This window comes from Phascolarctos cinereus, unplaced genomic scaffold, assembly GCF_003287225.1.
Source record: "Phascolarctos cinereus isolate Bilbo 61053 unplaced genomic scaffold, phaCin_HiC Scaffold_4;HRSCAF=312, whole genome shotgun sequence".
In the NCBI taxonomy this organism is placed as follows: Eukaryota; Metazoa; Chordata; class Mammalia; order Diprotodontia; family Phascolarctidae; genus Phascolarctos; species Phascolarctos cinereus.
The window spans coordinates 359,032,220-359,042,618 of record NW_027555847.1 but is presented as its reverse complement, the minus strand read 5'-3'; positions in this window follow the sequence as shown (position 1 = coordinate 359,042,618).

Sequence of the window (10,399 nt, the reverse complement as noted above, 5' to 3'; positions counted from 1 at the left end):
TTAGATTCCCTTAGTATCTGATCCCTGAGAATAAAATGAGGAATGTTTGAAAGTGATATGGGAAAATATTATGTAAAATGTGATTAATAAATTTATTTTTTCCATTTAAATTAATATTTAAGAATTATGTAGGGTAAGATTAGTGGTAGAAGATTAGAGAAATAATGAAAAGAGGTTGGTATGTATCACACCAAATGCAGAGTTCTTTAACAACAGCAAAAAAAATCAGGAAAATAGATGTATAAATGATTTCATTCAATATTGAAATGTATTGTTTCAAAATAAGTTTGTTACTGTAGTGAAGCAGAGGAGCATAAAAGAATAATAAATTCTCATTTTAATAAAAAACTGATTCTAAGAATTTATTAAGATTTTATAATGGACATTTAAACTTTTAAACATCCTCAGCCTTAGTCTCAGGAGGTGCTTTGATTTGCACGTGTGTACGCCACACGCAAGCAGCACAAAGAGACGTCGGTTTTAACCTGGTATTTTGTTTTCAGGTTCCTTTTTTATTTTGATATGTTTTTCCCAACAGTTCATTAAGTATTGCTTTAAATTTGTACCTTGAATCGTTTTAAGTGAATTAGTCTAAAATACAAAGTACCTAGTTTCGAAAGGTTTTTCAGTTTTCATACATACTGGGGTCAGGTCCTGCTTCTGATATATGCTAGCTATATTACTAAACCCGGAGCCTGTATTAAGGGAGTTTTTGTCAGAATCTCTGAATTCCTGTTTGGGAGTTTTTGAAAGATTCTTCAGACTTCTCCAAAGCTATAATAAAGATCTTTTTTAAATGGAATATGAATATGAAAGAAAACAAGGAATGGGGAACCCTTGCAGTCATTGAGCATCTATTATACAAAAGGCCCTCTCAATTCTAGCTGAGGTACCCTTACAAAACAATATGAATTAAAGAAGAATACTACCGGGTTGAAGGGATACAGAATAAAGGCATGATGAGAAGAATAAGCCTCTCACGGAGGTGGATTGACAGGAGGGAAGGAGACCGTTACAAGTGAGAGACCAAACAGTAAATGATCAACAGACACCAAGCAGAGGGGTTTGTCAGTAATAGAGGAGCCCAGAATGAGCTAAAGGCTGGAGGTGCAGTGAAACCTCCTGGGTGCTTGAATGCCTGGCTGAAAAATTTCACCCAGTTTGACACAATGGGCAGTAGATTGCTAATCTGTACCTATACATTGCTGTATTTTAATCTTTTCGCAAAATCTTTTAATCGGGGCAGCTAGGTGGTGCAGTGGATAGAACACTGGCCCTGGAGTCAGGAGGGCCTGAGTTCAAATCCGGCCTTAGACACCTGACACTAGTTGTGTGACCCTGGGCAAGTCACTTAACCCCATTGTTTAGCCCGTCCCTCCAAAAAAATCTTTTTATCATATGCAGGAATTTTCATTGACACTATCATTCAAAGCCCTCCATAATCTGACCCCACCTTAAATTTCCCTTCTAATCTTCCACTACTCTATATAAACCTTCTGCTTCAGCAGACTGATCCTATTAGCTGTGCCCAAGACAAAGCTTATGTTTAACTCGTGTGTCACATATTTGTTGGGTGCCATCTGTGTATGTTGCTGCTCCTCCCCAGTTATATTAAACCCTGTGTCTATTACATAGAACCCAGAATTGGGTTATTTAAAGGAAAAGAAAACCAAGCATAACCAGCTTGCATTGTACTTTTCTGTCTCTCCAGGCTGCTCCAAAATAAATTCTCTTTCTCTGTCCTTTGACCATACTTTTAAGTTTTGTAAATCGACTTGTAGGAATGCCTAGAACTTACACTTAACAAGTCTTTGGAGGACAAATCTGGGAAAGATTAGTAATGGAACAGATATCTGAATCAAGCTTGATAGTACCAAGTTGGAAGGGACCTCAGATGTCCTATAGTCTAGTCCTCTCCTTTTCTAGAAGGGAAGACTGAGGCCCAGGATTGACCAAGGTTGTAAACATTAAGACTGGACTTGTTCCACTGTAGCATGCTGCCTCCATTACTTCAATTGTTAAAAAGAACTAGTCATGAGGATGAATTTTTGCAGGAATTAATGTCAAATCCTAGAATTGGGTTATAAATAGAAACATTGCACAATTATGGCAAGTACAAGACCTGGCTTGAGAGCAGTTCATGTAGTAAAGACTCAGGGTTTTAAATTAATCACTAACCTAAAATGAGGAAAGAAACAAACCTTAAGCAACTACTAAATGCAAGGCACAGTGCTAAGTATTTTACAAATATCTGTTTGATCTTCACAATAACCCTGGGAGGTAGGTGCTATTATTATCCCCATTTTATAGTTGAGAAAGCTGAGGCAGATGGTACAGCTGCTAAAATTGGTAGTTCAGTTTTAGGCTACTGTCCAACTTTTGTTGTTCAGTCACTTTTTAGTGGTGTCTTCATGACCTCTTTTTGTATTTTCTTGGCAAAGATACTGGAGTGGTTTGCCATTTCCTTCTCCAGCTCATCTTATGGAAGAGGAGACTGAGGCAAACAGGCTAAAGTGACTTGCCCAGAGTCACGCAGCCAGTAGTGTCTGAGGTTAGACTTGAACTCGAAGACAAATCTTCCTGACTTCAGGCCTGACACTCTCCACTGTGCCACCTAGCTGCCTTACTGTCCAACTTTAGGGACACAATAATACCCCTACACTCTGCACTGGTCATAATAAGGACGTTATTTTCAGTCCTGAGTGCCATGTATTAAAGGAAGCAAACTAGAGTGTGCCCCTAGGACAATTACCAACAAGGCCAGTTAGGGAAAATATATGAGGTCCAGTTGAGGGAACTGGTAACTGAGGAGCAATGTTTTCAAAAATCTGAATTGCTCTCAATACAGAAAGGAAGAGAGTCCCATGCCACTGGTCTGTGTTATTCCAGAAACTTTTTCTAAAGTCTAAACTTCAAGGCTCGGCTTAGGTACCAGTCCCCAGGGCTTTACACATACTTAAGTACTCCACAAAATGTGTATTGAATTGAATTGTAGAATTGAACTAGGACCAATGAGTAGGGGTCAGAAGGGAGCTAGACTTCCCCTCAAGGAGAAAGACTGAAACACTTATGAAGGTCATGTCCTTCCAAACCAAAATTTTAAAAGATCTATCGGGTGTTATAAGAGGGGATTCATCTCTGAAATGGAAGGGTGGATTAGTTTGCCTCTAAAGTTCATTCTAAGTGTGTACAATACTGTCCTCTAGTGTTACCTTTTCATGTAGACATACACAGTCTTCCCTAATAGACCAACTCTTCCAGGGCAGGGACAGTTTACTTTGCACCATCACCATCCCCCTAGCTTGCACATGATAGCTTGCTTGCACAATAGATGATTGCTGTTTTATTAGATGGGTTTTCTTTCTGAATTCTTCCACAGGAATAGAAATCATATAGGTGGAATTTGGAGAACAGTTACTCTTAACGATGTTTGTGTTTATTCAGATCAAGAAGCACCTAGGATAGGAAAAAAGTACAAGAAGGCTGTTACAGTAACTAGACTTGAGGTAATAATGATAGACTTGGGAGTGGTGGAAAAGAAAAGGAGGAGGGGAATCTGAGAGATATTGGGAAAGGGGAATTAACAGGAAAAGTGTCTTAAGAAAAACTGTTCTTAATAACCAGTATGTCTCTTCTAAGGCTCCTGCATAACCACCTACTATTCATTCAATCACCAGATAGTCACTACCTGCCAAGACAAAGGTCGTAGGAGACATAAAGATGAATTAAATATTGGCTTCTTCCCTCCAGATGCTAACTGGCATTTAAGTTGTTCTTACTGAGCTACCTACGGCAGCACAATGAAATAGATGAGTCAGACTAAATTGGCTTTGAATTCCTTTCCAGCTCTCAATCTTTGACTCTATGAGTGATTTGTAAACTGTAGATCTCTATATTGAAGAGGGCTATTGAGAGCTTTTTTTTTTTTAGAGCTTGATGACAAACTTCTCTATCTTCATTTCTTCCTGGGTCTTTAGTACAATATAGGGACAGGTAGGTGCCTCCATGGATAAAGTGCTGGGCCTGGAGTCAGGAAAACCTGAGTTCAAATATAGTTTCACTTAGTATCCGTGTGACCCTGAGCAAGTCACTTAACCCCTATTTTCCACAGTTCCTCATCTGTAAAATGGGGACACACTGGAGAAGGAAATGCAAACCGAAGCCTCATGGACAAAGTCCACGGGGTCACATAGCATTGGAGATGACTGAACAACAAATTGAGTACATTGTAGTGGGGCCTTAGTAATGTTCGTCAAATGAATAAATGATGGAATGAATGAGTAAACAAATGCATTCTCGACCTTATGATTGAGAACAGTCTTTCAGACTTTCAGATTCAGAAATAACATATTAGCATAATCACAGACCAACTCTGGGAAAAGTTATTTCTAAAGTGCATTAAAGATTCGAACGCCGTCCTCATTAACACTTCTAACATAATTCTAAGGGCAGAATGTAACATGTTGCATTCCCCTGGTTTTAGTAGGATTTTAAAAAAATTTTTAAAATTGTTTTTCAGGCTTCACTTTGGGCTTAGGTATCAACATAACAAGCTTAAAAGAAACTTCAGCACACTGAGTGATTGTTATTAAACGCAATAAAATTAACTTTGGTGAAATGGAAACAGTTCCAAACCAAGAGTTTGAAGCCCTGGGTCCTAGTACCAGCTCCACCATTAATCAGCTATGAGACTGGCCAAATGACAGCACTCTGGGCCTCAGTCACTCAGTCAACAATCATATATTATGAACTTGTAATGGTCCAGGCACTGGGCTAAGCACTGGGGATACAAAGAAAGATAAAGACAGACCCTGCCCCCAAGGAGAATACAGCCACCCAGATTTGTGGCACGTTTCTGCATGACACCTCTTCAGATGTTCAGAAGGCTGTTCAATCTCCAGCCCCCACATTTTCTCTTTAGGCTAAATATCCTCAGGTCCCCCCATCACTGTCAATTACATGGCTCCCAGAAACTTCATCCTCCTGGAAACCATAGGATCTCACCAGTATTTCAGTTTCACTCTTTGAAGGTGGGAACCAAACATATCAAATCAGATTTGGTCTGATCAGCAGAGTACAACGGGACTGTTACTTTCCTTTACCATGATCAAAGGGTTCAACAATGGAAATAGACGGTGCCCTAAGAACCACCACCAGACCTTTCCATCTGAAATATAGCAGAAATGCCATCTGCACAGCCTCCCCGGTTAGAATGTGAGCTTCTTCTGGGCACTTACTATTCTGTTTTTCTATTTGTATTAGCACATTGCTCTGTATAAGATAAGCTTTTTCTTTTTCTTTTCTTTTTTTGTTTGTTTTTTAGGCAATTGGGGTCAAGTGACTTGCCCAGGGTCACACAGCTAGTAAGTGTCAAGTATTTGGTCAGAAACCAGATTTGAACTCAGGTCCTCCTGACTTCAAGGCTGGTGCTCTATCCAGTGCCTCCACCTAGCTGCCTCTAAGATAAGCTTTTTCATTCATTTATTCCCTCATTTACTCATTCTCTTCATCTTATTAATATACCCTGATGCATTAAGTCTTTTCAGCTGATTAATTCATCTTAATGGAGTCAGTTAAAAGTTCCAAGTCTTTTTCACAGGAAATACTGACAGATCTGATCTCCCTAATCTTATACTGTACTTCTATAATTGATTTTTTTAACCTAACATAGGATTTTACAAAATGTGTTTCTATTAAATCTGATCATTTTGCATTTGGACCACTTTTCTATCCTCTTAAGGTCATTTTGACTTTTGAACCCTTGGCCCTGTGCTGGTCGTGAACGTGCTTGGATAAAGAGACAGGTGACATTCATTTCCAATGTTCTTATGATCCAAGCTGAGAGGGAGGGATAGTAAACTGAATGGCAGGATCCAAGAAGATCTTGAAAAACTAGAACTAGAAGAATGGGCCAGATTTAAGAAGATAAAATCCATCTAAACTCTTACACCTGAGTTGGAAAATTCAACTTTCATAAATAAATGGGGGTAGAACTAAAAAAGCAGTCTGGCTAAAAAAGGGCTTGGTGGTTTTGGTGGGATTGGATAACTCCATATGAGGCACCAGAATACTCTACTGCATTTTAAAAGACTATTGTGATCTCAGCATACATCGAGCAAGCTGTCATGTCCTGCACTGGGTAAGCTCTAGACAAACCATGTGTGGAGTGCTATATTCAATTCTACGCTCTATATTTTAGGGAGGGGTTGGTTAGCTGGAAAACATTCAGAGGGCTGGCTGAAAGGACTGAGAAGACTTGGAAGGGGCATGTTAGCTGTTTCCAATAATAACAACAATAGACATTCATAAAACATTTTAAAGTTTCACTTGAGGTCCAACAATCTTGGCGAGGTGGGTGATAATATCCCTATTTTACAGTGGAGGAAATAGAATCTCAGAGAAGGAAATGACTTGCCCAGGGTCATCCAATAAGCACATGTTAGAGGCAAGCTATGAATCCAGTTCTTCCCGACACCAAATCTAACACTCATATCTATAATGCCATGGTGCTTCTGAAAGTATTTGAATAGCTATTCATGGAGGAAAAGTTAAATTTGTTCTAGCTGGCCCCTGAGGGTAGCAGTGGGAGATAATACCATGCATGTATTATATGTATATATGTATGTATACACATACATGTATATATATATATATATATATGTACACACATACATATGTGTGTTGTGTATATTCGTATGTATCTATGTGTGTGCATATTTTCCTAAGTTTGGAGACTTCAGGTCATTCAAGTTGCTGAATAATCTTCTATCTTCTATGCTGGCTTCGATTCCTTCTTTTTGTTGCCAGTTCAAAGGTGGGAAGCAGTCCTGCCTCCATCTTCTTTTAGCTCCACATTCATCTGTTAGCACTATCATCATCATACTTCTTCATTTATAAAGCAAAGAGATCAGACTTGCTGATCTCTAAAGTCCGGGCTGGCCATAAAGCTTGCTGTGTTTCTAAGATGTAAATTAGGAAAGCAAAGAGGCAATTTTACCTTCAGGCAGCAGAGGGCAATCTTGTACTCTGCCTTGGATGGATTCACTAGGCAAGGTTAAATTTTATGTTTCTAAAAACCAATTAAAATAACCTTGCCGCCAGTTAGGCACACTTCAAAGGAAAGCAGTTGAACTGCTGCTCTGCCTGTCTCTTTCCCACCCCATAGCACCATAGGATTTTAATTTTTTTTGTGATATTAAGATGAAACTTCGAGCTTATATGCAATCTTCCTCAAAAAGTTGCAAGGAACAAGCTCTCTGTCTCTCTGTTTCTGTCTCTTTGTCTCTCTCTGTGTCTGTCAGTCTGTCTCTCTCTCTGTGTCTCTGTTTATCTCTGTCTCTGTTTCTCCCCCTCCCTTCCTCTCTCTCCCCACATTATGAAGAAAGAAAACCATGTCATTCAGTGGTCATAGCCTAGGGAATGTTATGAGATTGTGAGCCCCTTGAGGGCAGAAACTTTCTATTGCTCTGTATCCCCAGCTAACTTAATACACAGTAGGCTCTAGATATATGCTTATTGACTGGCTGAAAGACTGACAATATTTCTTTCTAGAAACATCAAACTTCTGTCAAAGTTACAAGCGGTTTGCAGTCCAGCAGTAATTAATGCTGGAAGGGCTGTGACAAGAGGGGTGAAGGAACATGAAGGGAAGCTGTGTCCTGCATGTTGGATGGTCTCCACTTTTCATTGCAGTAGCAGGAGTATGAGGGGTAGAAGAGGAGCCTGTGTGTGGATAGTACTGGGAGGGACTTGGGATGCAGGAATGGCTGAAGAAGCCAAGGATGATGGGTTCCTGAAAGAGAAGATTGTTGGAGAACCTCATAGCTGTCCTCCAGCATTCAAAGGACTGTCATATGGAATGACAATTAGACCTGCTCTGCATCACAGCTGTGGGAGAGGAGGTAAGGAAAGGGACAAGAACCAATTAGAAAACATTATAGGGAGGCAGTTTTCTGACCCATTTAAATAACTCAACAAAAATTGAATTAAACAATAATAGATTTAAAGTTTGGAAGATTTAGGGTTTGAAAGTTCATCTAGACCAACCCCTTCATTTACAGATGAGGAAATCGAGGTCAGAGAAGTGAAAGGAATTGCCTCTGGTCATGCAGGTAGTAAATGGCAGAGGGTGAATTTCATACTCAGATCTGCCCAATGCATTGCTCTTCCCACTTCCCGACACTGCCTGAAAATGGGTCTGCCTGAAGTGTGAGTGACTGGAGTGAGCAGACTACTGAAAAATAATTGCTGGAAGTGTTTTAAGCAGAGCCCAGAGACAGTCAAAGGGATTCTGGGAGCTTGGGGTGGGTGATTAGGGTATATCACCACCAAGCTCACATCTTATTACTTAGACAAAAATTCATGCACAGTGGAACTATAATCAATGCTCCCATGTCAGAAGCTGGGGGCGCAGGAAAGACTGTGCCTAGAGCTCCTTGAGGCTAATTCACTCCAATTTAACGTATGAATAAGAATGGTACAATTATGACTCCTGCCTATGCCTTCAGGGAGTGATTACTCAGGTGGTAACTCCTTAGAGACAAGAGAAAAGTGCATCCTCCCTTCTTAAAATATAACAACAGCTCACATGTATGCTATGATTTACAATTTATTTTTAATAAAAAATTTGGCAAATTTATATAGTGTGCTAAGACTAACAAAAGTGGATAGAGCACCCAGCCTGGCCTCAGATACTCATTAACTGTGTGACCCTGGGTGAGTCACTTGTTTGCCTCAGTTTCTTCATCTGTAAAATGAGCTGGAGAAGGACATGGCAAACCACTTTGCCAAGAAAACCCTAAATGGGATCACAAAGAGTAGGACACAGCTGAAAAATGACTGAACAACAAGAAAAAGACTAAGAAAGCTCTTTCCTTTCAACATCTCTATGAAGTAGACAATGGAAGGCTTATTATCTCTTTTATAAGAGAGGGAGGATGGAGCTGCTAGGTGGTGCAGTAGATAGAGTACCGACCCTGAAGTCAGGAGGACCTGAGTTTAAATCTGGCCTCTGACTAAACACTTGATACTTACTAGCTGTGTGACTGCAAGTCACTTAACCCCAATTGCCTAAAAATTAAAAAAAAATTAAAATTTTTTAAAAAAGAGAGGGAGGAAACAGATTTGGTCAGGTTGAATCATAGGGCTTAGTCACAAGGCTAGAAATGACCAAGCCAGGACTTGAACCCAGGTCTTCTGACTCCAAGTGAGATGTACCCTATCCACTGTGTCATGCTGATCCGAGGCTAAGATTGACCAATAAACATTTGGTACGAGCCACTCTGAAGATCTCCTACCTGAATAATGAGCCTTCGCCTTGTCAGCCAGGATTGTGAGGAAGTTGCTGCCGTGGTTGACCTGAACCACATTTGAATCCTCTGGGACTAGTTAGCTCAGTTTGGTAATCTACTATGTAAGTGAGACATAGGTTATTAGCCTGATTGTCTTGAAGGTCAGTTACTTAATTCTATTTTCATCTTGCTAATACATGGCCGGAAGCACAAGGAGGAGACTGGATCTATCAGCACAAATATCTCATCACTAAAGGAAAAAAATAAAATAAAATCACATGACATGTGGAAACTAGAACTCTGTCTCCTATATTTCTAGTTGTGTGACCCTGGGCAAGTCCCTTCACCTCTGTCTGCCTCAGTTTCCTCATCTATAAAATAGGGATATTAGTAATACCTAGCTCCCAAGATTCTTGTGAAGATCAAATAAGATGATAGATAGGTATAGACATATTACACATATATGTAGATAGATATATATAAATATATATGAGATGATATATACATAAAGTGTTATAAAATAAAGTGTCATATATGAGAATACATATAAAGTTTTATATATACTGATTATATGTGTGTATGTGTGTGTGCCTTTGCAGAACCTTAAAGTGCTTTATAAATGTTAGTTATCACTGGCTGGTCAGTAGCAGGTATGGCCTTCTGATAAACAGAAAAAAAATGGTGAATTTTAAAAGACTAGGGGGAAAAATACCCTGGAAAAGCTTATTCTTCTCCTGGCCTTCATGATGCCTGAAATTACACCATTAGAGAGCCATTCCTTTGGATCTATAATGTCTTGGGTCGGAAGTTGGAAGTGAACCTTCAGGTCATCCATCCAGCCCTTCATTTTATAGATGAGCCAGCAGAGACCCAGGGAGGTATTAAGTTACACACACACACAGCAAATAACAGAGCTGGGATTCTGACTTAAGTCTGGGACTTCAAGTTTAACACTGCTGTGCCATAATAAGTAATATATCCCCCTTTAAAATGCAAATACTCTCAGGAATGGGTACTCATTAAATTCCTATCAGCTGTTAACATGCTGACATGAATGTATTTACCATATACAATTTGTGATTGGCCTATAGCTAGGAACAGGGCACTCA